This window comes from Musca autumnalis, unplaced genomic scaffold (assembly GCF_047663935.1).
Source record: "Musca autumnalis isolate F117 unplaced genomic scaffold, ASM4766393v1 scaffold_3, whole genome shotgun sequence".
NCBI lineage: Eukaryota > Metazoa > Arthropoda > Insecta > Diptera > Muscidae > Musca > Musca autumnalis.
Window position 1 is genome coordinate 174,892,481 of NW_027411866.1, and position 23,850 is coordinate 174,916,330.

A 23,850-nucleotide genomic window follows, 5' to 3' on the forward strand; every position below is an offset into this window, starting at 1 on the left:
TTGAAAGCTTTTTACAGTGAAAAGTACGGGGACCAATAATTTTCCACCATCTATGTATATAGTTTCAGTTGAGCTCAGTGTACCTCAATATAACAGCAATTGCAGTCCTTAATTCAGTTTTTATATATTCATGGGGAATTCCAAGTATTTGAAGTTTATTGTTTGCAGTTTGATTTGTTATTAAACCGAATAGAAACGGTAAAATATTTGTCCTCTTTACAAGTACAGTTGTTTGAGTTTAGGTGGTCCCAATAAATTTTAATGGGAGGCGCAGCAATTTCAAATATTACGTATGTTAGACCCCACAGCACAATGTGGAAGGAGTATTATAAGTTTGTTTTTCGAAAAATTCATGTGAAACCGCGAAATATTATACCAAAATGCATACCTCGATGAGATAAAGCGATGGGTGAAATGAACAAAAAAATTTATCCAATTTTCTAGCGACTCTGTAGGTCGAAATGGCGGTCTGATCGGCACGAAATTTTATGTAAGTTTAGGGTTTACAACAGAGAAGTAGCTTGCAATTTAATGTGATGATCAGATAATATTTACCGGCTTGACCAGAACTTTGGTGTGAAAATTGGTAAATATGATAATGAAATGACTATGTCTTTATTTCTGGAAACTACGTTAAACCAATGTAAGTCATAATTAGAAGAGGAACGCTTGACCTTTCCATTGATGCTAATTATGTTGATGTACGTGATCAAATAACAGAGTTACAGCCTAGTATATGCAGGGATCTCTCAGTTTTATTGGTGGGTACTGTAACCTTAATCACGTTATAGGTCGCAGTTTTAGTACAATACTGGCAAATGTTTGCACGAGTTAATACCCAGCAAAAAAGTCCTCCCAAAATCATGGGTTTCGTAAGGGATTTTTGGCAGTAACTACTCTCAAATCCCCTTTCTTCCCCATTATTTTTACAAGGGCAAGTCGCACTCAGTTTCTAGTTATTTTATGACCACTAGAATAACTAGTTATTCTGTGGTCAATAGAAGGCGAAAAATTCTATTTTTAGAACAGTATCAACTGTGGAGAATTTGTTTTTAATTTCGACACACTTTTTACTTTTATTTTACTTTATTTTATTTCGCTCCCTGTCCGAGTTGAACACACGAACGATATCTCTTGAACGGCGCAGCCAATTTGTCTAAACTTTGGATATCCTAATATTTGGTCCAAATTTAGTTTAACTTCTAAAATGGCCGATATCGATCTTCTCCTTAAGGTACCTCTCACGCAAGTTCAAAATTTGTGTCTTAGTGCAGTTTAGGGTCTCTTCGATGATCCTTTGGAAATGTATATAGATGCTGTTTGTTGCGGACAAGTCCATGCTTCATGGCGTACTGGTTCAAAATTATACGGCGACCCACTGAAATGACTCCCAAAATAAAATCCACTTCCATAATGTACTATTTTGGTACATTCCTCTAAGTACCTCCTCCGCAACACTTTTGAACTTTAATACTAATCCATATTTTTTTCGGCAAGTTCAAAAGTTCAAATAAGGCCACACATTTCTGAAAAGACCCTAAATACATTCGATCTGTCCGTAGATAAAAGTTTAAATTCACATAGGTTGGGGGTTAACCTCTGTCGGCAAAGCCGACTGATACTTTTTTACTTGTTGATAATGATCGGACAGTATTTAGCGTGTAAAATTGGCCATAACTTTGTGAGAAAAATATCCAAATTTAAGTTCTAATCAGTAATTTAAATTCTTTGGGCATATTCGGATAACTAACGAACACTAAACTTGAAATCCAACTCTTGACTTCTCACTTGATGCAAATTATATCAATGTAGCAGTTAGATGAAGGAATTAGAACTAGAACTAACATTATATGCAAGGTGCTTACATCTGGGAAGTTTTTGCAGATTCTGAATCTGCAATGTTCATAGATGAGAAAAATCAAAAAACCAAAAAAATCGACGAAGGAGTTTTTAAATAAATCGAGGTCAATGTTCACATTTTTAGGGTTTGTTAGGATTTCCGCTTTCAATACCAAAAGTCCTACGTACATATAATAAATTTCCCAAAATTTCATCCACCTACGTCAATCCGTTCGGACGCTAGAGTGATTTCCACGGACGGACAGATGGACGGACATGGCTATATCGATGTAGAATTGCACGCTGATCAAGAATATATATAGTTTGTGGGGTCTACAATGATTATTTTGAGTAGTTACAAACGTAGTGACAAACTTAATATACCCCCATCCTATGGTGGATGGTATAATAAACTTTAGTCTTGATAAAATTATTAACAGCGTTTTAAGAGGATATAGTGGTGGGAGTCAATACTAATAGCAAGCGCGCTATTCATGCATAATTTATGACTTTTGGAAAAACAATGTTTAATTCTTACCTGGGCTGATTAGTTTGATTGAAAAAAGAAAACAATGTATCAAAACCTTCGAATTTACAAATTATACACCAATATGTGAGGAACTTATGGTTGGTGCCAAAACAAATCCTTTAGTTCACAGACACGGTGGTCGATGTACAGTGACTGTCACTGAAAATGATTCAACCTGAAATAAAAATGTAAACGTTGAGTTAAGATTTTTTAACAATTCGAAAAACAATTTTGTAGGCTGAAAGGTTGTTTTCAAGATGGCATACAAAAATATTCCGTTTACAGTACCGATATACTAAAATTTTCTCAAAAAATAAAAAATGGGCATTTTGGAATTGAGCATTAAAAATGATGCACCACAATAATCGATTAATAATTTCCAAAATTTTCGTTTTTTTGTAATTTTAGTAATTAGAATGGTTTAATAATGGTGGAATAATTGGTTCCCTATCGTTTTCAGTAGTTTTTTCATTGATTTCGATAGAAAAAATGATGTTCCTGACGTAATTTTGGCATGATTGTAATTAATGTCCCTTTGTAGGCATTTTGGCTAGAAATTTCTGGTTTTTGAAGTTATTTTCCAAAAATTTACTATGGAAAATCATTAAGGGGTATGTCCAGAGTACGTACAAACAATCTAATGATATATGGAAAGTCCTATATTAGCCAGGCTTGCCCTATATTATACTAGTCTTTAACGGCGTTGCCCTGATAGACGTAAAAATCAGAACATAGGACAACATTTTTTGCACTTTTCTTTGTAAATAGTTTTTGAAAATATTGTTTACAATGTTTTGTTTTTGTATGTAATAAATATGTTTCTGTTATTCACCGCATTTTCCTTTGAGCAACCATTTTACCAAAAGTTGCGATAAATTTCAACACATATTTCTATATATCTATAGAATAGATATAGATATAATACTAAAGCAAACTAAAAATAAAAATTTTAACTAAGTTCATTACACACCTTATAAATGTCAAAAGGCCACCGTTTACCTCACTAATAGCAGCTTTGAATTAAGTTCGTTTCATTTAGTAAAAGTTGCATCCCAATCCCTTTTAATATTAAACGCCAATAAAGAAAAACATCATGATAATGATTTCAATTAATGTTGTTAGACATGAAAAGGTTTAACGATGAAATTTAAAACCGCACTTACATATATTAATGCAAACTCTGTTCTTTTTTAAAGCCCTTTTCATTAGAAAACACAAACAACTAAAAATGCAAAACATTTTCACGCGGTCATAATCCTCGACAAAAGTAAACATTACATTATAATTACATACTGGAACTAACGGACGGATGCGTGATTATGAAAAATTGTTGTTGTTTTTTATTTGGTTTAACTTTGGTTTTTGAACTTGCTTTTTTACGAGAGAATTTACACTATAGTACTCAACATAATTATGTAAATACACTTACAAAAATATCATGATCAAAATACTCGTATACATATAGACGAATAACAGATTAGATTAATATTTTAAACAAATTTTTGTTCTAGCTTCCTTTGCGGGTTTTTTCCTGAATGGCCATTTTTCCAAAAGTTGTTATTTTTTATTTTATTTATTATATTAACATGTAGTAAATACAATGTTAATAAGAGATAGCATTGGCTACTATGGCCATCAGCTAAATTTTAACATATTTTAATATACTTTGCTTCTAAAAGATATTCAATCGTTGAAGGACACTTGAAGGTTCTTTCCACAAAGCACAGAAAATGGATGTAGCAATGTGTAGGAAGATAAAAGATATATCTGGAGATGCGGGGCATCGATCCCCGTACCTCTCACATGCTAAGCGAGCGCTCTACCATCTGAGCTACATCCCCTGTTGAAAATCTAAATATAGCTTTAAATTTAACACTACTCCCAAAACGGTTTAAACACTCAACACATTGCAATCAAAATACGAGTACGAGCAGTTGTGCATTTTGATAAAGATATGCTATGATCAAGACTTATCGTGACCTACAAACTTAGATATATAATATTGGTGAATAAATATAAATTTGATGCCGCAGCATCCAACAGACAGCCACAGCTCGTCTGTAAAAAAATAAGGATAGACCCGCGAGTCTTAACACAATGGGTGGTTGTAAGTCACTGATATATTTCAATAATATTTTGCTTAACTGTATCAATACAAAATATTTCTTAGGCTACTCTTACATTACAATTCTTATCACTAAACTCTATGTTCCAAAAATTCGAACATTTCATAGTTGAAGAGTTTTCCCACAATGCATGTGCCATAAAATCTTAAGTGCATAGCGCACACACAAACAACTAGCGATACCAGCTACCACTGCATGGGGGATCTTCAACTCTTATCTTAAAACACTTCCATTATCAAATCAATGGAAAATTTGAAAATCTGTTCAAAGTATTTTGAACAATTGGTGACATGCACATTTGGTAATAATGCAGAAAAAATACTTCTTGCCTACGTTTTATGGCCAAGAAATTATTTATGTTTAGCCAGAATTCTTGAGCTTAGCCTTTTATAAAGATAACAAGTAAGAACGGCGTTAAATGCGGCCGGGCCGAACTTTTTATACCCTCAATCATGAGTTGTATTGAAGTAAAATGGAACTATGTATTAGTTTCCTTTCATTTATGAAGAAGACTAAATACCAAATTTCAGCAATTTCTACCAAATATTTATCTATACCGACAAATTTCCGGCGGAAAATTTTTAGACTCAAAGAATATTAAATACCAATGTGGGTACAACTTTCAAAATACCGAAAATCAAGACGTACGCTTCTATGGGGAATATAGGAAGACGTGGATCTGTACTGATAATTCTCTTCTGGAATATTTTATAAATATAAATTTCAGTCATTTCGGTGGGATATTTACTAGAGTGGTTTTAAAAAATCGATGTTTTCAAAATTTTTCGTAAAATTACTTGTTTAGCCACTACAAAAAACTGGTTAACTGTTTTCATCGATTGGACAATAAATGTGGTCTGTAGTGCGATTTCTTTAAAATTTCTATGAGGCCAAAGGCGAATTTTCACAAAATCAATCTACAGACCACATTTATTTTCCAACCGATGAAAACAGTTTTCCAGTTCTTTGTAATGGCTAAACAAGTAATCCTACAAAAAATTTTGAAAATCGGGTCAAATTTTAATATTAGCTATATAAAGGGGCCGTGGGAACTTTGAGGCCCCAGTGGCACGTGTTAACAAATTCCGATTGAGCTCAAACTTTGGCAATCTTAATTTTTAACAAAACTAAAAATATAAAGGCGTGGACCTATACCTAACAATTTCAAGTGGAAAGTTTTGTACCCCAACGAAGACTAAATACTACATTTCAGCCTTTTCGTTGCAATATTGAGGCCATAACCTTCAAAATATCAAAATTTTTGATGTGCCGTTCTATGGGGCTATAAACCGACAATTATAGAGGGGAAATACCCCCAGCGAAGACTAAATACCAAATTTCAGCCATTTCGATGGATTATTGTGGTCAAAACCTTAAAAAAACGGAAAATCGGGAAGTACCGTTCCATGGGGGGCTATATTAATACGTGAACCGGTATCGAAAATTTCTGGGGGAAAGTTTTATACCCCCAACGAAGACTAAATGCTAAATTTCAGCCATATCGGAGGAGTATTGAGGCCACAACCTTTAAAATACCGAAAATCGGGAGGTATTGTTCTATGGGGGCTATATGAAGGCGTAGACCTATACAGACAAATATGATATGGAAAGTTTTATACCCCAATGAAGACAAAATACCAAATTTCAACAATTTCGGTGGAATAATGATACTACAAATTTCAAAATACCGGAAATCCGGAGGTACTGTTCTATGGGGGCAATATGATGGCGTGGACCTATACCAAAAAATTCTGGGGGAAAGTTTTATAGCCTCAGCGAAGACTAAATACCAAATTTCAGCTTTTTGAAAATACCGAAAATCGGGTGGTACCGGTCCAAGGGGGCTATATCAAAACGTGGACCTATATACCCCATTTGCAATACCAAAACGTGGGCCAAGTCCACAATTATATAGCAGACATAAGAAATGTTGGAATTCAACTTAATATTTATGTTATAGTTGGACAATTTCGTTCATCGTTCACTGTCCTCTTTCTAAAACGTATGTGTACCGTCATTCAAACTACCACAGACCATTGAACAAGATAGTGAACTGGGATCGGTCAATCGAACGAGATTGACACAAATGTAATTTATGTACTAAGGCAGAGAAAATAAATCGACCTGACTTGCATTTTTATGATTTTTCATTACGTGTTCATTACACAGTTTTGATTGCACCTCAATACGTGTACGTGACCTAGCTCAACAATTTTTTCAACATTTTAATGCATAGTTTAATTTAAAAACTTTTTTAAAATTGTAAATATCTATGTTTTCACCGGGGGATGTAGCTCAGATGGTAGAGCGCTCGCTTAGCATGTGAGAGGTACGGGGATCGATGCCCCGCATCTCCAAACAATGTTTTAACATATTACACAGGTCTAGAATTATTGCGATCTACGCATGTTTCTTATATAGATACCATGTGTAGCGTGTAAGGATATCCGGATTTATATTTCACAACATCATTTAGAATGTTTCTTAACTGCCACCAGATCCAAATCAAGGAATCAACCAGATTGATCATTTTGTGATAGACCGAAGCACTCACCTGGTTGCAGTTTACGTACGCACCCGTTTTAATGTTACACTTAGCTACTTGTTGTCCGGATAATGTTGAACCGCAATGGAAAATAATCGACAATTACCATACAACTGCCACAAAATCTACACTAGGATGCAAAAAACTCCAACTCCTCGGAATTATGAGAGTCGTAAAGATACTACTACAGGGCAACCCTTCAGTTGCAACAAATTTAGGGAGACAATAAAGAGAAGAAGCTTATGTTCAAACTAGGGATGGCGATCCCGAAATCCCGAATCCCGAAAACCCGGGTTTTTTCGGGATTTCTTAAATCCCGAATCCCGGGGTTGACTTTTTCGGAGTCCCGTGATTTTTCAAGTTACTTTTAATGGGTATTCCTTCATATATGGAACAATAAACCTAACCAAAATGAATTGGCAGAAACATAATTTACCAATTCCGCCATGAAGATTTTAATTTTAAAAAAATGTTACTGAACCAATTCTAAGAATTCGTAATTTTTTCTACAACGGTATGTGTTCCAAAGAAAGTTCCTTAGAGGATACTTATGAAGAGTATTAAGACATAGTGTTTTCCAGAATAAAATATTAAATCAATTAAAGAGGACGCAAATGTGAACTGCCTTTTAAGCGTTAAGTAAAAGTTATACGATGCATCAACCAAATCTGAACACTCGGAAGCGTAAAAACCTTATTTGAAGTAGGCATTTTGGCAGGCTGTCGTTTCTTCAAATTAAATTTTTGTAGGATGAATATCTTTTTTATATTTTTACTTTCTACGCTATTATTTTAAGGTACTTGTTTTAATTATGTAGACATTCTATAAAAATTTAAACTGTCCCGAAATTGTCCCGAAAACCCGGGTAAAGGAATTTTGAAATCCCGAATCCCGGGAGTTTTGAAAACCTGTCCCGTTCGACATCCCTAGTTCAAACATGTGGCAAATCTGTAGGCCAGATCTTCACGCTACTGCAAATCCGTGAGAAGGCTATTTAATGAAAGACAGAGTTGTCACATTCCAGCTATTAGTCGACTATAGGGAATTCAGTATAAAAATGAAGATAAAATCCATAAAACACTTGAGATCGAGCGGTACCGCTATATGGGGGCTATACCAAAACCTGGACCTATGTCCATAATTTTTAATGGGTACGTTTCTGTTGTAGTTGTCAAAAAGCAGCCAATACGGGCTTAAAATGAAATAAAATACCTTAAATCGAGTGGTACCGCTGGATGGGAGCTACAGGAAAAAATGGACCCATATTGATTTTGGTTTCATATTCATGTATTGTCATCCAAATCTGAAAAGTGTACAAAGTTTTAGTTCGATTAGTCTACTACAACTGTGTGAAAAATGAGTTACCAGATTTGAAAAGCAAATTAGATAAAAAACTGTAAAACAGTGTAAAAATGGACCAATATTGGTTTTGATTTCATATTCATGTATTGTCATTCATATCTGAAAAGTGTGCAAAGTTTTAGTTCGCTTGGTCAATTACAACTGTCTTAAAAATGAGTTACCCGATTTGAAAAGCATGTAAAATTGAACACTCTACAACACTGTAAAAATGGACCAATATTGGTTTTGATTTCATATTCATGTATTGTCATCCAAATCTGAAAAGTTTGCAAAGTTTTAGTTCGATTGGTCAACTGCAACTGTGTGAAAAATGAGTTACCAGATTTGAAAAGCAAAATACCGGAAATCGGGTGGTACCGTTATATGGTGGCTATATGAAAAAATGGACCCATATTGATTTTGGTTTCATATTCACGTATTGTCATCTAAATCTGAAAAATGTGCAAAGTTTTACTTCGATTGGTCAACTGCAACCGCTTTAAAAATCAGTTACCAGATTTGAAAAACACTGTAAGAATGGTCCAATATTGGTTTTGATTTCATATTCATGTATTGTCATCCAATTCTGAAATGTGTGCAAATTTTAAGTTCGATTGGTCAACTGCAACTGTGTGAAAAATTAGTTACCAGATTTGAAAAGCAAATTAGATAAAACACTGTAAAACAGTGTAAAAATGGACCAATATTGGTTTTGATTTCATATTCGTGTATTGTCATCCAAATCTGAGAAGTGTGCAAAGTTTTAGTTCGATTGGTCAACTGCAACCGTGTTAAAAATGAGTTACCAGATTTGAACTAAACACACACCAAGGCAAGTTAAATAAAACACTGTAATAATAATAATAATAATAATAATAATAATAATAATAATAATAATAATAATAATAATAATAATAATAATAATAATAATAATAATAATAATAATAATAATAATAATAATAATAATAATAATAATAATAATAATAATAATAATAATAATAATAATAATAATAATAATAATAATAATAATAATAATAATAATAATAATAATAATAATAATAATAATAATAATAATAATAATAATAATAATAATAATAATAATAATAATAATAATAATAATAATAATAATAATAATAATAATAATAATAATAATAATAATAATAATAATAATAATAATAATAATAATAATAATAATAATAATAATAATAATAATAATAATAATAATAATAATAATAATAATAATAATAATAATAATAATAATAATAATAATAATAATAATAATAATAATAATAATAATAATAATAATAATAATAATAATAATAATAATAATAATAATAATAATAATAATAATAATAATAATAATAATAATAATAATAATAATAATAATAATAATAATAATAATAATAATAATAATAATAATAATAATAATAATAATAATAATAATAATAATAATAATAATAATAATAATAATAATAATAATAATAATAATAATAATAATAATAATAATAATAATAATAATAATAATAATAATAAAAAACACTGTAAAAACAAAATCTTTGTCTGAAAAGTGTCTGTAATCGATACAATGGGAAATATTTCGCAATTTTATGGTTCGATTATATTACTTTCGCGCCGCTAGATCAGTAATTTCGACCAGTGTGCAGCGCCTGTTTGACCGGACAAAACGTTGAGTGAGTATCAAACTCAGGGAGTATCGAACTCATGCTTGACTTTTGGATTTTCTTTGGCGTAAAGTGAAAAGGTGATCGATAGTAGCTTTGAATGTAAAAGGGATCATTAATATGATTGACTGTTTTATTGATCGTAAGCATTAACCGAGTGTGTTGGACTTATGATATATCCAAGTAGTGAATATCTGCTCGGATCTATAACTCTTTACAGAAAAGGTACAAAGCTAGACATCGGAAAGCTGTAAACATAACAGACAGCCGCAGTATATTTATTTGCACGATAACACAAAAAATGCAATCCGATAAAATGTCAGCGCAAAGTATAGCAAAGAGGTTTTCGGATTGCCCCGAAGATAAAAGCGTTTCGACTAACGGCTGCCAATCTAGCATTAAACCTATGTTTCCAAAACAACAATGATCCCATTATACATATTTGAGAAGAAACGAGTTCATCAGAATTGGATGTAGATAAAAGGTATATCTGGAGATGCGGGGCATCGATCCCCGTACCTCTCACATGCTAAGCGAGCGCTCTACCATCTGAGCTACATCCCCTGCTGAAAAATATAACATGACAGGTTAAAAAATAGATTTAAATGCAGTGATAGTTCCCAGACGTTTAAAACACATCGCAATAAAAACACGACCTGTTTATACTTATTGTGCATGTTAATAAAGGTAAGTCGTGTTCATTATAATGCACATTACATATAACAAGCAAAGAAGGTCTATAGTTGGACTGAGCCGACCTGCTTACCTCGGGCTTTATTTTATATGATTACGACACATTATGTTATTGATATAATTAATTGATATTTTTGCATAATTTATTATTGATATAATTTGAATCAAAGGAGAGGTCAAATAGTTGGTTTTCAAGTTCCGTGTATGTAATGTGTCGAAATATGCCCCCAGAATTAAAAAAAAATAAATTTGGATATTTTTCCTACAGTGGCCAATGGTAAACCAACGTGTGAAATTAGGTATACACAATTTTGTCATACAAACTACCGGAATCCATTGAACGAGATTGTGAACTGGATCGTCCAATTGAACGATATTGGCACAACTGTAATTTATGTACAAAGGCAGAGACAATAAATCGACCTAACTTGCATTTTTATGATTTTTCATTACGTGCTCATTACAGTGCACAGTTTTGATTGCACCTCAAGACGTGTACGTGACCTAGCTCAAAAATTTTGTTAACATTTTAATGCATAGTTTAATTTAAAAACTTTTTTAAATTGTAAAAATCTATGTTTTCACCAGGGGATGTAGCTCACGCTCTTGTTAAAATCATCAGTGAGAATGCATAATTTGATGCACTTCCAGATTACTTGTACATATGATTTAACTGCCTCTTTGGAGGCAAACTTTTTGCTGGGCATGTTTAGAATTATTGCGATCCACGCATGTTTCTTATACAGATGCCATGTGTAGCAGGTGAGGATATCCGGATTAATATTTCACAACATCATATAGAAGGTTTCTTAACTGCCACCAGATCCAGATCAAGGAATCAACCATATTGATCATGTTGTGATAGACCGAAGCACTCGTCCAGTTGCAGTTATCGCACGCACCCGTCTTAAAGTTACACTTAGCTACTTGTTGTCCGGATAATATTGAATCGCAATGGAAAATAATCGACAACTGCCACAAAACTGCCCTAAAATCTACACATGGATGCAAAAAACTCTAGAGTTGGGTAATCTAGTTCCTAGTTCTTTGTACTAGTTCCAAAACATATGAGTAACATTGTGAAATATAACGTGTGATATTAAGTACACGCAGTTTGTTCAAAGAAAAAAATTCCATGTCGGAATTATGAGAGACGTAAAGACACGAATTCACCAGAATTGGATGTAGATAACAAATATATCTGGAGATGCGGGGCATCGATGCCCGTACCTCTCACATGCTAAGCGAGCGCTCTACCATCTGAGCTACATCCCCTGCTGAAAAATATAACTTGACAGGTTTAAAAATAGATTTAAATGCAGTGCTAGTCCCCAGACGTTTAAAACACATCGCAATGAAAACACGACCTGCTCATACTTATTGTGCATTTAAATAAAGTTAAGTCGTGTTCATTATAATGTACATTAGATATAATCAGCAAGAGAGGTATATTGTTGGACGGGGCCGATCATGTGATACCATACACCAATTTCTATGGCCACTGCTTAACACGGAATTTATTTTACATTATTGCGAAACGTTATGTTATTGATATAATTAATTGATATTTTTGCATCATTTATTAGTAATAATAAATCAGTAATAAATTATTACTGATATAGCTTGAAGCCAAGGGAGAGGTCAATAATAGCTGGTTTTCAGGTTTCGTTTTCGTAATGTGTCAGAATATGCCCCAGAATTAAAATATTGGACCAAAAATAAAATTTGGATATTTTTAGGCATTTGCCTTGACCAAACCTTTTACTTTCTGCGAACATTTGTCAGTATTAAAATATAACTGAGACCTGGTTGCACTACCCACTATTAAAACGTTGGGATCTCCTTTATACTAGGCTGTAACTCTGCTATCTGACCTCGTACATCAGCGTAAGTGGCATCATCACCCGCTACTTATTATCTGATCATCATGTTAAATTGCAATCTTCTTCTTTGTCGTAAAACCCAAACCTTACTTAAAATTTCGAGTCGATCAGACAATCGGTTCATTTCACCCCCTAAACATTCCACAATCACCAAATACTAATGGCTTCTATTTCGGTGGGAACCCCATACAAAATTTCGTTAAGATTGCGACCTCGTAGTGATATAAATTTCGGTATACCACATGGGGTGGGTCTACGAAAAAATTACCCAGTTCTACAATTAACGCGACCCATATATCTGCGAAGCAGGTGAGACTATCTGTATAACTCCCTATATAATATAGAAGGTTTCTTGTCAGTCACCAAATCAAGGAATCCGCTAGATTGATCTTGGTATGATAGACAGAAGACACTGATCCATTTGCAGCTTAGGTACGCACACACTTTTTAAAGGTGACTGCTTAAGTGCGAAGAAGCTGAAAACAAAATATATTGAATGAGATACAAAGTAAACCACTAGCTACCATTGAACTGCCCCACAATCTATACTTGGGTTCCAAAACCTCCTACCTGCAAATCCATGGTATAGTTGGAAGTGTTTTAAGGCTACTAAATAGAAAAACGCATTTAGCGCAAGTTTGCAGTAGCAACATGAAGTGTCAGCGAAAATGTCAAAAAAAGAGAAGAAGTGTAGGTCAAAACAGATACGAAAGATGTGACAGATCCGTAAGCCGGATCTTCACACTACAGCAAATCGTAGACAAGGTCCATGAAAAACCGATCGTATACTACATCCATTCGTCTACTAAAGGGCCGCCTTCAACAATCGTATAAGATTACGATTATGCAAAGTTACATTATCTTATGCGAAATCAACGCCTAAAAGAATAACTAGGCTTCAAATAAAGGTGACTGTCTCCAGTGTGACCTATTTAACATCTTACGGAGAAAGATCTTATGACATTCAAAGTTTTTCATGGCATCGAAATTATAGGTCATTTCTTCTTTATTTACTACAGTAGTTTTCACTTAGCTCCATTGGTTTTAGATGCGTTTTGGCGTTAGCTGACCAATTTCATTTTTCTTGCGTAGAACAAATTGCTATTTGGTTTACGTGCACAAAAATTTCTTCAAGTTTTCAAAGTGCAGGTAAGGCAAAACGGTAAGCGTTTGACCAATGATGTCGATGTCATTGACGTACAAATCATGTCATTTTGTGTAACGTGTTTCATTAGATAAACAGATCACATGGTATATTCTCGCCTTGTTTGAAGTCAATTGGGACTGCATATCAGTTAAAAAAGCTGGATAAACTTTGCGGAGTAAAAAAACTTATGATTTGCTTTTTTGGCGAAGGTGAAAATCTGATCGATAGTAGCTTCGAGGGGTCAAATGCCTCATTTATATGATCCGATTATTTTATTGATGGTAGGCTTTAACCTATTAATCACTTGCAAAATCCGTATTTGCGTACCAGATGCCTCTACTAACGAACGCATTGACTTCATCACCAGCGATGTACACATGTAGATAATGTGCAGGTAAATAAAAGGTATATCTGGAGATGCGGGGCATCGATCCCCGTACCTCTCACATGCTAAGCGAGCGCTCTACCATCTGAGCTACATCCCCTTATGAAAAAATACAAACTGAAAGCTTTAAATGCAGTACTACTTCCAAAACTGTTAAAGCACACTACATTAATACTGCAATAAACATTCGACCTGTCCATACCAGTAGTGCATTTTAATTAAGATATCAGTACCAATGGTATAGCAGAACTAACATAGTACAAATACATTATATGACAAGCGTACGTTATAAGTTGATCGAATTCAACCTAATATTTGATTACTAAACCAGATCTAATAAATAAACCTGACTTGCATTTTATGATTTTTCATTACTTCTTCATTGAAATGCACAGTCCATATATATCGTGTTTTGATTGCACTCGATATGTGTACGTGACCTATATATGTTTTTTGATAATGTTAATACATAGTTTAAATTGAAAACTATTTCAAATTGTAAAAATCTAATATTTAAACAGGGGATGTAGCTCAGATGGTAGAGCGCTCGCTTAGCATGTGAGAGGAACGGGGATCGATGCCCCGCATCTCCATATAACGTTTTAACGTATTACCAATCTCTGGAATTAAGGGACCCGATGCATCTCCTTGCTTTAGCGGAACCATGTATTGCAGATGACGTTATTATCAGGTTGTATAATTTCCTATATCATAGAAAGTTTCTTAGCTGTCACTAAATCAAGAAATCAACAAGATTGATCATGTTGTAACAGACGGAAGGTACTTACACAGAAAAAAATAATTACTGCATTTCTGGAATAGTGGTCATAAAGTCTTGCCAAGGTTCAAATTTCTGCATTTCACGAACGCCTTTCTGAGAGATAGAAAAAAAAACAATTTTGGCGAGTTGTTTTTGTTTTTATTGACTAACAACCACACCAAACACCACCAATCAAAGCAGAGATAAATGTTGCTGCTTTTTATTAATTATTATTATTTATTTTGTATTATTGTAATTTACCGTTTCTTCTAATGATTTTCACTGCAGTTGTTATCGTCTTGGGAGCATAGCAGAACAATACAATAACAATGAAATTAAAAAAAATTTTAGATGCGAACTTTTGACACCAAACGCTCTGTAGTTGTTTGGTTTGTCAGTTAACAACAATTGTTGCGACCAACAGTGGTAGTTGAGGTATGTGGTTATGGTGTGTACGAGTATGTGTGTGTTGTGGTTTGTTGATATAGTCTCAATGTGAGACTTCCTGTCCCGATAATATTGAAAGAATTTCCTACTACCATACATTGTTGCAAATTCTACATTTCACAAAAAAAAAAAAAAAAAAAAAAAATAATAATGTCAAAAATTTGGTACAACATCTGGCAACTCTGACAGCTGTGACATGGACCTTTTTAAAAATATATTAGTTTTTGTTTCATTCGAACGCGTATTTTTCGAACGTATTTTATAATGCCAATTCGATCATATACTTAAATTTGACCTAATGTTTTAGTCATGATGACCACCTGTGCCCTCCTCGGGAATAATTTTCCAAAGTAGGTCATGGGTTTAAGATTATTCAGTATTAAAATCAGCTGCCATCTAGTGCCAGACTATAAATGGTTGGTTGCTGACTAAAGCTGACATAGAATTGGGTTTCTATGGATATATTAGCGTATACCTCTGTTATCTGACCACGTACATTAACATAGTTGGTATCATTGGCAAGATGAAGAAATCTTCTTCCAAATTTGTCTCACGTTGGCGGTACGTGCCTTCCAGGAAGAACGCTATAAGATCTATATTAAAAATTTTAGACAAAAATGTTGATTTTTTAATCCGCTAAATTGGTTGGATTTTATGTTGTTTTGGAGATGGGTTTTGTTTCCCCAAGCCTATTTTTGCATCATAAGATAATCGGGACCTTTGTTCATGTCATTTTGTATTAATAGCATAAAAATATTCTTACCGTATACCCCCTCCAGAGGGGAAAGGGGGGAGAATGTTACGCTCGTGGTTTCTTAAAACACTCTTCGCAACAGCACAAAGCTGTAACCGGCGCATTGGCTTGATTTTTACACTCTAAATATTTTTGGCCACTTCCTTCATACAGGTGGATCCACTGTGCATTTGGGTTCAAAAGACTTTTAACTACAAATCCTTGGTACGATTAGGAGCTATTTCCAGAAGAGACCAATGAAAAAACAGTTCGACTCATTTCTCTTAATTGTCGATTATAAGGTCGCCTTCAAGAGAATAATAAAATGGAAGTCATGTCTTGTTTGGCGTTTTGTGGAATTGATACAATAAGGAAATCTTTTAAATTATAACTTGTTTAGTACTAAATAGAACTTCACTGACGCTTTCCATACCATACAATGCTTCAAACAGTGTGACAATCTATAGTGTGACTACTCGAAAAATCTTGGGAGATTCAAAAATTTAATAACATCGACATAATAGTACGTCCCGGGAACTATATTAGTGTTTTCTCTTACGACTTTTCAAAGATAGATGTTGACGGTCGCAGCTTTGGGTCAACTATTTGTTGAAGTCACTTCAACAATGTCGATATCATCGATATTTACAGTGACTGTCACTGAAAATGATGCAACCCTAACAAAACAAGTAAAAAAGACTCAGTCGGCTTTGCCGACAGAGGTATTCCATCAGCCTGTGTGAATTGAATCACCCTTTTCCCAAAAAACTAGCCGACAAATATATGGATTAAGATAAGATTTCAAATTTTGCGGGGGAGGCACTTAAAGGTCTGGACCGACATAGTCTATGTTGGAAGTGTATGTTATTTTGGGATTCATTCCTCTCTATAGGACCATTATATCAGGAAACATGGGCTTGCTCTTGAAAAACAGGGCTAGGATTACCTTCGGTAAATTTCCACATGATTATCGCTCAGACTCTTAACAGCACTTAAACAATAATGTTTACCATAGAGTCGACAGAACCCAATTTTGAACCTAAACTAAGTTTGAACAAAATATTTCGAGATCCAAAGTTTAGACCAAATCGATTGCTACCTTTATGAAATACCATTTTACCATTTCACCGAATATTTTCGAACTTTTGTGGGGGAAGAACCGAAAGGAGTGGACCTATAAGCACCATCTTCGAATTTCATCTAATATTCGAAGAAATATTGCGATATACTAAGTGTGGACAAACGCAGTATTCGGTTCGGGAGTTATCGTGCGCACTAGCCACACACATGCTGACCATACGGGTTTTTTACAGTTTTCAGCTCATTTTCTCAGAAAGTATGGACTTGCCACTTAAAAAAACTTGTACCATCGTAATAGGGGCCTTGAATGCAACATGTTGCAAGAAAAATCAAAACGATTCGAGAGGAGGTCCTAACCTGCACTTTTCTGAAATTTTGTGTGTGGAGGTACCCGAGGGAGAGGACCGATAGAGTCCATATTGGAATAATTCTCATCTCTCATACCATAGACAAATTTTGTATCGAACCGGTTTATTCGTTCGAGAGTTACCGCGCGCTCCATTCACAACACATGGCACAGTGTCCGATTTTCCGAAAAATCTGGCTAAAACTCTAAAAATGAATGGATTTTGACCTAACCTTTGGTTCTTATGTTTTTTCGGGCCGCTGATTACATTTTTGATATTATTTAACCCTCATGCGGTCATTTAAGGGGTCTTTTTGGTCCCTCCTCCTATAAAATGTGATCTTATCTGATCAAAATATTCTACAAATTTCTTCGCCATCAATTTTTACTATGGGTCCTAGAATACACCAAAACTCTATATCTTACCTTAACTCCAGAAATATGCAAATTAGAAAAACATTTTAGGGTTAATGTCATACTTCATCAAAGTTTTGGCAAAATTGTCATACAAAGCATCATTTTAGAAGAATGGCGTCAAAGACAAAAATGTTCTCAGCTAAATTTCACTATAAGTCACCAAAGAAATGAAATCTCTATTTGCATTACATACCAAGGAAATATCGGTATCAAATTTGCCAAAAAACCAAGAAACTAAAATAGGTGTGAAAGCTTTCACAATTTCTACAGTTTTGGAAATATTTGAGTTAAGATCACTTGGAATCCTTGCACTTTAGGTGTATAATGTCTTTGGCAACTTTACTGACAAAATGCAAGGAATATTTGTCTTAAAAAAATTAACCCTCGTGCGAGTCATAAAAGGGGTCCTTTTGGTCCCTTTTTCCACAAATCTTTAAAATCTCCTATAAAATGTGGTCGGATCAGACCAAAATATTCTAGAAATTTGTTCGCCATAAAATTTTACTATAGGTCTTAAAATATATCAAAACTCTAAATTATGCCCAAACGCCAGAAAGTGACCCTATACTATATTCTGACATTCTGAATGAAAGAAAATCTGTATATACCTGCAAGACAAAATATCACATAAAAACGAAAAGTGCAAATATGTGCAGGATGTTTCGATGGAAATTGGTAAAAAAAACCCTTCCTTTTTTATGAAATGATAAATTACACGGCCCAACTCGATCTTACTCACAACTATTTTCATAATTTATTGTGAAAATTGATTTTGAAAAAAATTAACAAGTGCGGACATCAATTATTAAAGAACGCACAATTCATTGGCGACACTGAACATCTTAAATACGTTTCACATACCTTTCATTACAATTACAAAAGAAAATATTTAATAACCGTTGTTTATTTTGCATATTATCATAGATTTATAAACAACTTAAATATTAAAAAAAAAAATAAAATTCCAAATAGGGTCACTTCGACCTGCTTTTATACCCACTTATTATAAAGCTCGATTAAAAAATTAAAAAATTAATCTTAAAAAAAATGATCTTCGCCTAAAAAGGCAAAAAAATTTTCAAATAAAGAAATGTATATATTTTTTCATAACTACACGCACTGGGATCCTATAAACAATATCTGACCCTTTTTAGTGTAAATTGATATTTTTTTCGATTTTTGGCCAGGTTTTTGGAAAATCGGACACTGTGCATGGTGCCAAAGCGTGTTTTTACAGCTTTCAGCCTTTTTCTCAGGAACTTTGGACATGCACCGTCGTAATGGGGGCAGCGAACACAACTTGCTACAATAAAAATCGAAGCGATTCGAGAGCAAGCCCTATACCGAACTTTTCCGAAACTTTGTGTGGGAGGTACTCGAGGGTGTGGACCGATAGAGTCCATATTGGAATATCAGCTGCGTATCGTAAAAATTTCACGATGTGTAAAGTATGGACCAAATCGGTTACTAGCTTTAAGAGTTATCGTGAGCACAATGATTCCGAACATGTTCGAACTTTTGTGGGGGAGGTACCCATCTTCGAACATAAACTAAGTTTGGACAAAATATTACGAATACCAAATTTTGGACCAAATTGGTTCATCCGTTCGAGAGTTATAGTGGGCATCAGCCAGCCAGACAGACGGACGGACATTGCTAAATTGACTCGAATTTTCGGAGAAAATATTTTCTATTTTTACAGCGCATCCTATATCAGTGAAGACGAACGAACTTTGCGGGAGTAAGGGCAAAAACTGATCGATAGTAGCTTTGAAGTGTTAAAGACATCTTTGATATGATCGAATTATTTTATTAGTCGCAAGCATTTACCTATTATCCGTGTAGTAAATTCTACTCAGATTAATGACTTTTTAAAGCGAAGGTATGAAGCTATACATTGGCATATTTCTACAGCATATTTCATTACGCGATCGATTAATGAAAGCAATCCCCGATAAATTATCAGCTAAAAGTATTGCAAATGAACCAATGAACCCATTATCAATACCACGATAAAGGGGTCTTTGTACCGGATTGACCCGAAACCAAAGCGTTTCGCGGCTGCCAACCCGCCATTAAACCTATGCTGCTACAACAACTATAAACCCAGAAGTCATGAATTCACCAAAATTGGATGTAGATAAAATCTATATCTGGAGATGCGGGGCATCGATCCCCGTACCTCTCACATGCTAAGCGAGCGCTCTACCATCTGAGCTACATCCCCTGCTGAAAAATACATAACTCGACAAAGCTAAAAATAGATTTAAATCCAGTTCTAGTTTCCAAACGGTTAAAATACATAACATATATTGCAATAAAAAAGCACGACCTGTTTATACCAATTGTGCATTTTTATAAAGGTAAGTCGTGTACATTATAATGCATAGCAGATATAAAGATGTCGTGCTTTGATTGCACCTCATTACGTGACATTGCTAAACATATTATGTTTATAATTGTAATGCATAGCTCAAATTGAAAAATAATTGAAAGAGTAAAAAGTTTGACTTACACACAGGGGATGTAGCTCAGATGGTAGAGCGCTCGCTTAGCATGTTAGAGGTACGGGGATCGATGCCCCGCATCTCCAAACAATGTTTTAAAATATTACCCAAGTCTACAATTAAGGCGACCCATGTATTTGCTTTATATGGATACCATGCGTAGTAGGATATATGTGGATGTATATTTCCCTATACAAGGCTTCTTAGCTGGCACCACATCAAAGAAGCAACCTGACTGATCATGTTGTGCATGTGTTAAGCTACGCGCCTTATTCTCCCGATAATATTGAATCGCAATGGAAAAGAATAGACTGCCACAAAATCTACACTTGGATGCAAAAAATCCCACATAAAAATCCATGCTGGTATTAATAATGTCCTGAGGGTACTAATACACAGCAATCAGAAGCAACATGAATTGACAGCGAAAAAAAAAAAATAAAGAGAAATGCGTGGTAAGAGAAAAAACGTGGTAAATCGGTTGACCAGATGTTCACGCTACTGCAAATCCGTGAGAAGACCCATCAAAACCAGATCGACCGATTCAACCTATTCGTCGACTATATGGCCGTCTTCGACAGTCGAATACGATTGCGATTATTATGGGTTACATTAACTGATACGAGGTCAACACCTAGGAGAACACACATACTCCATACAACGTTTTAACATATTACCAAGATCTAGAATTTTGGCGCCCGATGCATCTGCTTTACGGGGAGATACCAAACTCTTCACTTGGCTAACAAAAACTATTACTTAAAAATCCTTGGTACCATTAGGAGCTAATCCCAGAAAAGACCCATGAGATAAAGTTATACTCATTCCACTTTATTGCCGACTTTGAGGCCGCATTTGACAGAATGATCAAATCAAAGCCATGTTTGAGTTTGGCGTTTCTGTGAAATTCATACAATAATGCATGATACCAGTAACAGATACTAATTAGTTCAATACTAAAAAAAATTTCCGATGCATTCAATACCATACAAGACTTCAAACAGTGATATTGTGCCTAATATCCCACGGACAAAATCTTACGAGATTCAAAGGTTTAATGGCATTTTCTTAATAACACTGTACAACACAAAAAATAATTGCAAGATAATTCGGCCAGATTATGAAAGAGGACTGAAAAAAGAAGACACGTGTATCGGCGTTTTGACAGTTTACGTTGGGAAGTGGCAAGGCGTGGCAAGTTCCACCCATTTCTACAGGTTTTGAAATATTCGACATTAGATTCCTTGGAATTCTTGCATTTTAGTTGTAAAGTGTCTTTGGCAATATTACTGTGAACAATGCGGAGTATCTTTTTATGAAAAAATTAAGCCTCATGCGAGTCACTAAAGGGGTCCTTTTGTCCCTTTTTTCAAAAACGTTTAAAAACTCCTTTAAAATGTAATCGTATCAGATCAAAATATTCAACTAAATTATTTGTCATAAAATTTTACTATAGGTCTCCGAATACACCAAAACTCTAAATCGTACCTAAACGCCAGGAATCTGCCAAAAGTAAAATCATGTTGTACTTTACCTGAGTTTATTAAGTTATGTCCCACAAAACTTTATTCTAGATAGAAGACGTCAAAGACAAAAATAATCTCCATCAAATTTCAGTATAAGTCGCCGAATAAATGAAATACGTATTTGCAATATAAATCAAGAAAAGTTTGCCAACAAAACACCCAACTATTTTTTGAATAAATTTGTTTCTTTTTTCGATTTTATGCATGAAAGTAACATGAAATTTAGTTTTAGACGAAGGGTGTTAAAATAAGAATCTACACAAAAATTATTTGCAAGTCCCAGAACAAACTAGATATATATGGTAACATGGGGCGCCTTCGCCACGTTTTTTTCAAATTGTTCTCTTATCGACATCATTAAAGTTTTTCCAAATATTATTTTTGGTAAGAATATTAGCATGTCTTGACTATAAGTTTTGATATATAAATGATTATAATTTTGTTTTTAGAATATTATTTTTGAGCATTTACAAAATGTCTAAAAAGTGGCGAAGCCTCCCCACCCATGGGGTAGCTTCGCCATCGACATAGGACATATATCAACGGACTCTAAAACTGGCATTTACCATACTTCCTCCCCAAATATCAACATTATACATAAAAGGAACATGTTTTCTATTTAATAATCAAAAATGATTCTAAAATTTACAAAAAGAAAGATATTCTAGCCGTTAATTGAAGTAGGCACCTTGAATTTAGGCATAAAAATGAAATTTTTGCCAAATTAGATAGGTTTAGCACAATATTTGATTTCAACTTCACATTATAGCGTGGTATATCAATACCATAAACAATTTAAGTTAAACCTGACATATTTCTCACATTAACCCACAGCACCCCTATCATGGCGTAGCCGCCCCACCCCCTACATAGTTCATAATATGAATATATTGACATTTATAATTACTTTTATCATGCAAATTATTTGGATTTATATTCTTCAGTTGTTGTCTATTAACGGTATAAAATATAATTTTGATATCACAAAAGGTATACAAGATATCACAAAATATATGTACCATAAATATTTTTCGCAATACCCCAAAAACATGAAACCGCGTGCATCAGCAATCATATATTTGATAGAAATGCCAATTTTTGGGAGATGAAAGATCTTCGTTAAACTCACAATTTTTCCTTTAACGGCATTTCTGTAGCAGTTAAAATTATCAAGAAAATCGGTGCTGGCGAAGGCGCCCCAGTGGCGAAGCCGCCCCATGTTACCATAAGTAAAATACTTTGTTAAGAAATTGACGTTACAAAATTAGATATTATAGGTAGAAATGATTTGTTCAACTTTTAGACTCTTAATTAAAATTTATTCCATACTGAGTCAAAATCTCCTAAAATGCTTCACTTTTTGGGGATTGTGTCAAAGGAAGAAATGTTCCAAATCAAATTTCATTATGAGTCTCTAAACAAAATAAATTGGTAGCTATAATATTTAACATCTCCCGAAGCTTTCGCTTTTTATATGTATATGATTTAAAACCATATTCTACCGTTTTTATTAACATTTTCGTTATCTGCGGTCACAAAATATGTTTTATTGATGTTTTTCATAATAAATTCTTTTAGAAGATTATGTGTGCTCCATCCAAACTGTTTTTGAAATATCTATGATGAATATATATTGGGAAAATATTGATAACCCAGATCGGACTTTGAAAAATTACGTATTTCTGTACAATAAACTAAAATAACTTCATCAGGATAAGTCATAGATTCCTGATATTGTATGTGAACATGCGGGGATAGTATACGGCTATTGTCCAGTGAAAATATATCTGACATAGGAGTCCTAACATCCATGGTTTGACATGGTGCTATAATGATGGCATCTACTCCTGCTCAAAAGAACAAA

The 23,850-nt window shown here is 34.0% G+C and overlaps 6 non-coding genes across 6 annotated transcripts; 2 read left to right on the plus strand and 4 right to left on the minus strand.

The window, feature by feature from the left end:
• Positions 1-4,136: 4,136 nt before the first annotated feature.
• On the minus strand, positions 4,137-4,209 carry TRNAA-AGC (transfer RNA alanine (anticodon AGC)). Its single transcript has one exon. It is a non-coding gene; the product is annotated as a tRNA-Ala (tRNA).
• Positions 4,210-6,778: 2,569 nt separating this feature from the next.
• On the plus strand, positions 6,779-6,851 carry TRNAA-AGC (transfer RNA alanine (anticodon AGC)). Its single transcript has one exon. It is a non-coding gene; the product is annotated as a tRNA-Ala (tRNA).
• A 3,702-nt stretch (positions 6,852-10,553) lies between these two features.
• On the minus strand, positions 10,554-10,626 carry TRNAA-AGC (transfer RNA alanine (anticodon AGC)). The gene has a single exon. It is a non-coding gene; the product is annotated as a tRNA-Ala (tRNA).
• A 3,571-nt stretch (positions 10,627-14,197) lies between these two features.
• On the minus strand, positions 14,198-14,270 carry TRNAA-AGC (transfer RNA alanine (anticodon AGC)). Its single transcript has one exon. It is a non-coding gene; the product is annotated as a tRNA-Ala (tRNA).
• Positions 14,271-14,690: 420 nt separating this feature from the next.
• TRNAA-AGC (transfer RNA alanine (anticodon AGC)) lies at positions 14,691-14,763 on the plus strand. The gene has a single exon. It is a non-coding gene; the product is annotated as a tRNA-Ala (tRNA).
• A 5,344-nt stretch (positions 14,764-20,107) lies between these two features.
• TRNAA-AGC (transfer RNA alanine (anticodon AGC)) lies at positions 20,108-20,180 on the minus strand. The gene has a single exon. It is a non-coding gene; the product is annotated as a tRNA-Ala (tRNA).
• Positions 20,181-23,850: the final 3,670 nt, after the last annotated feature.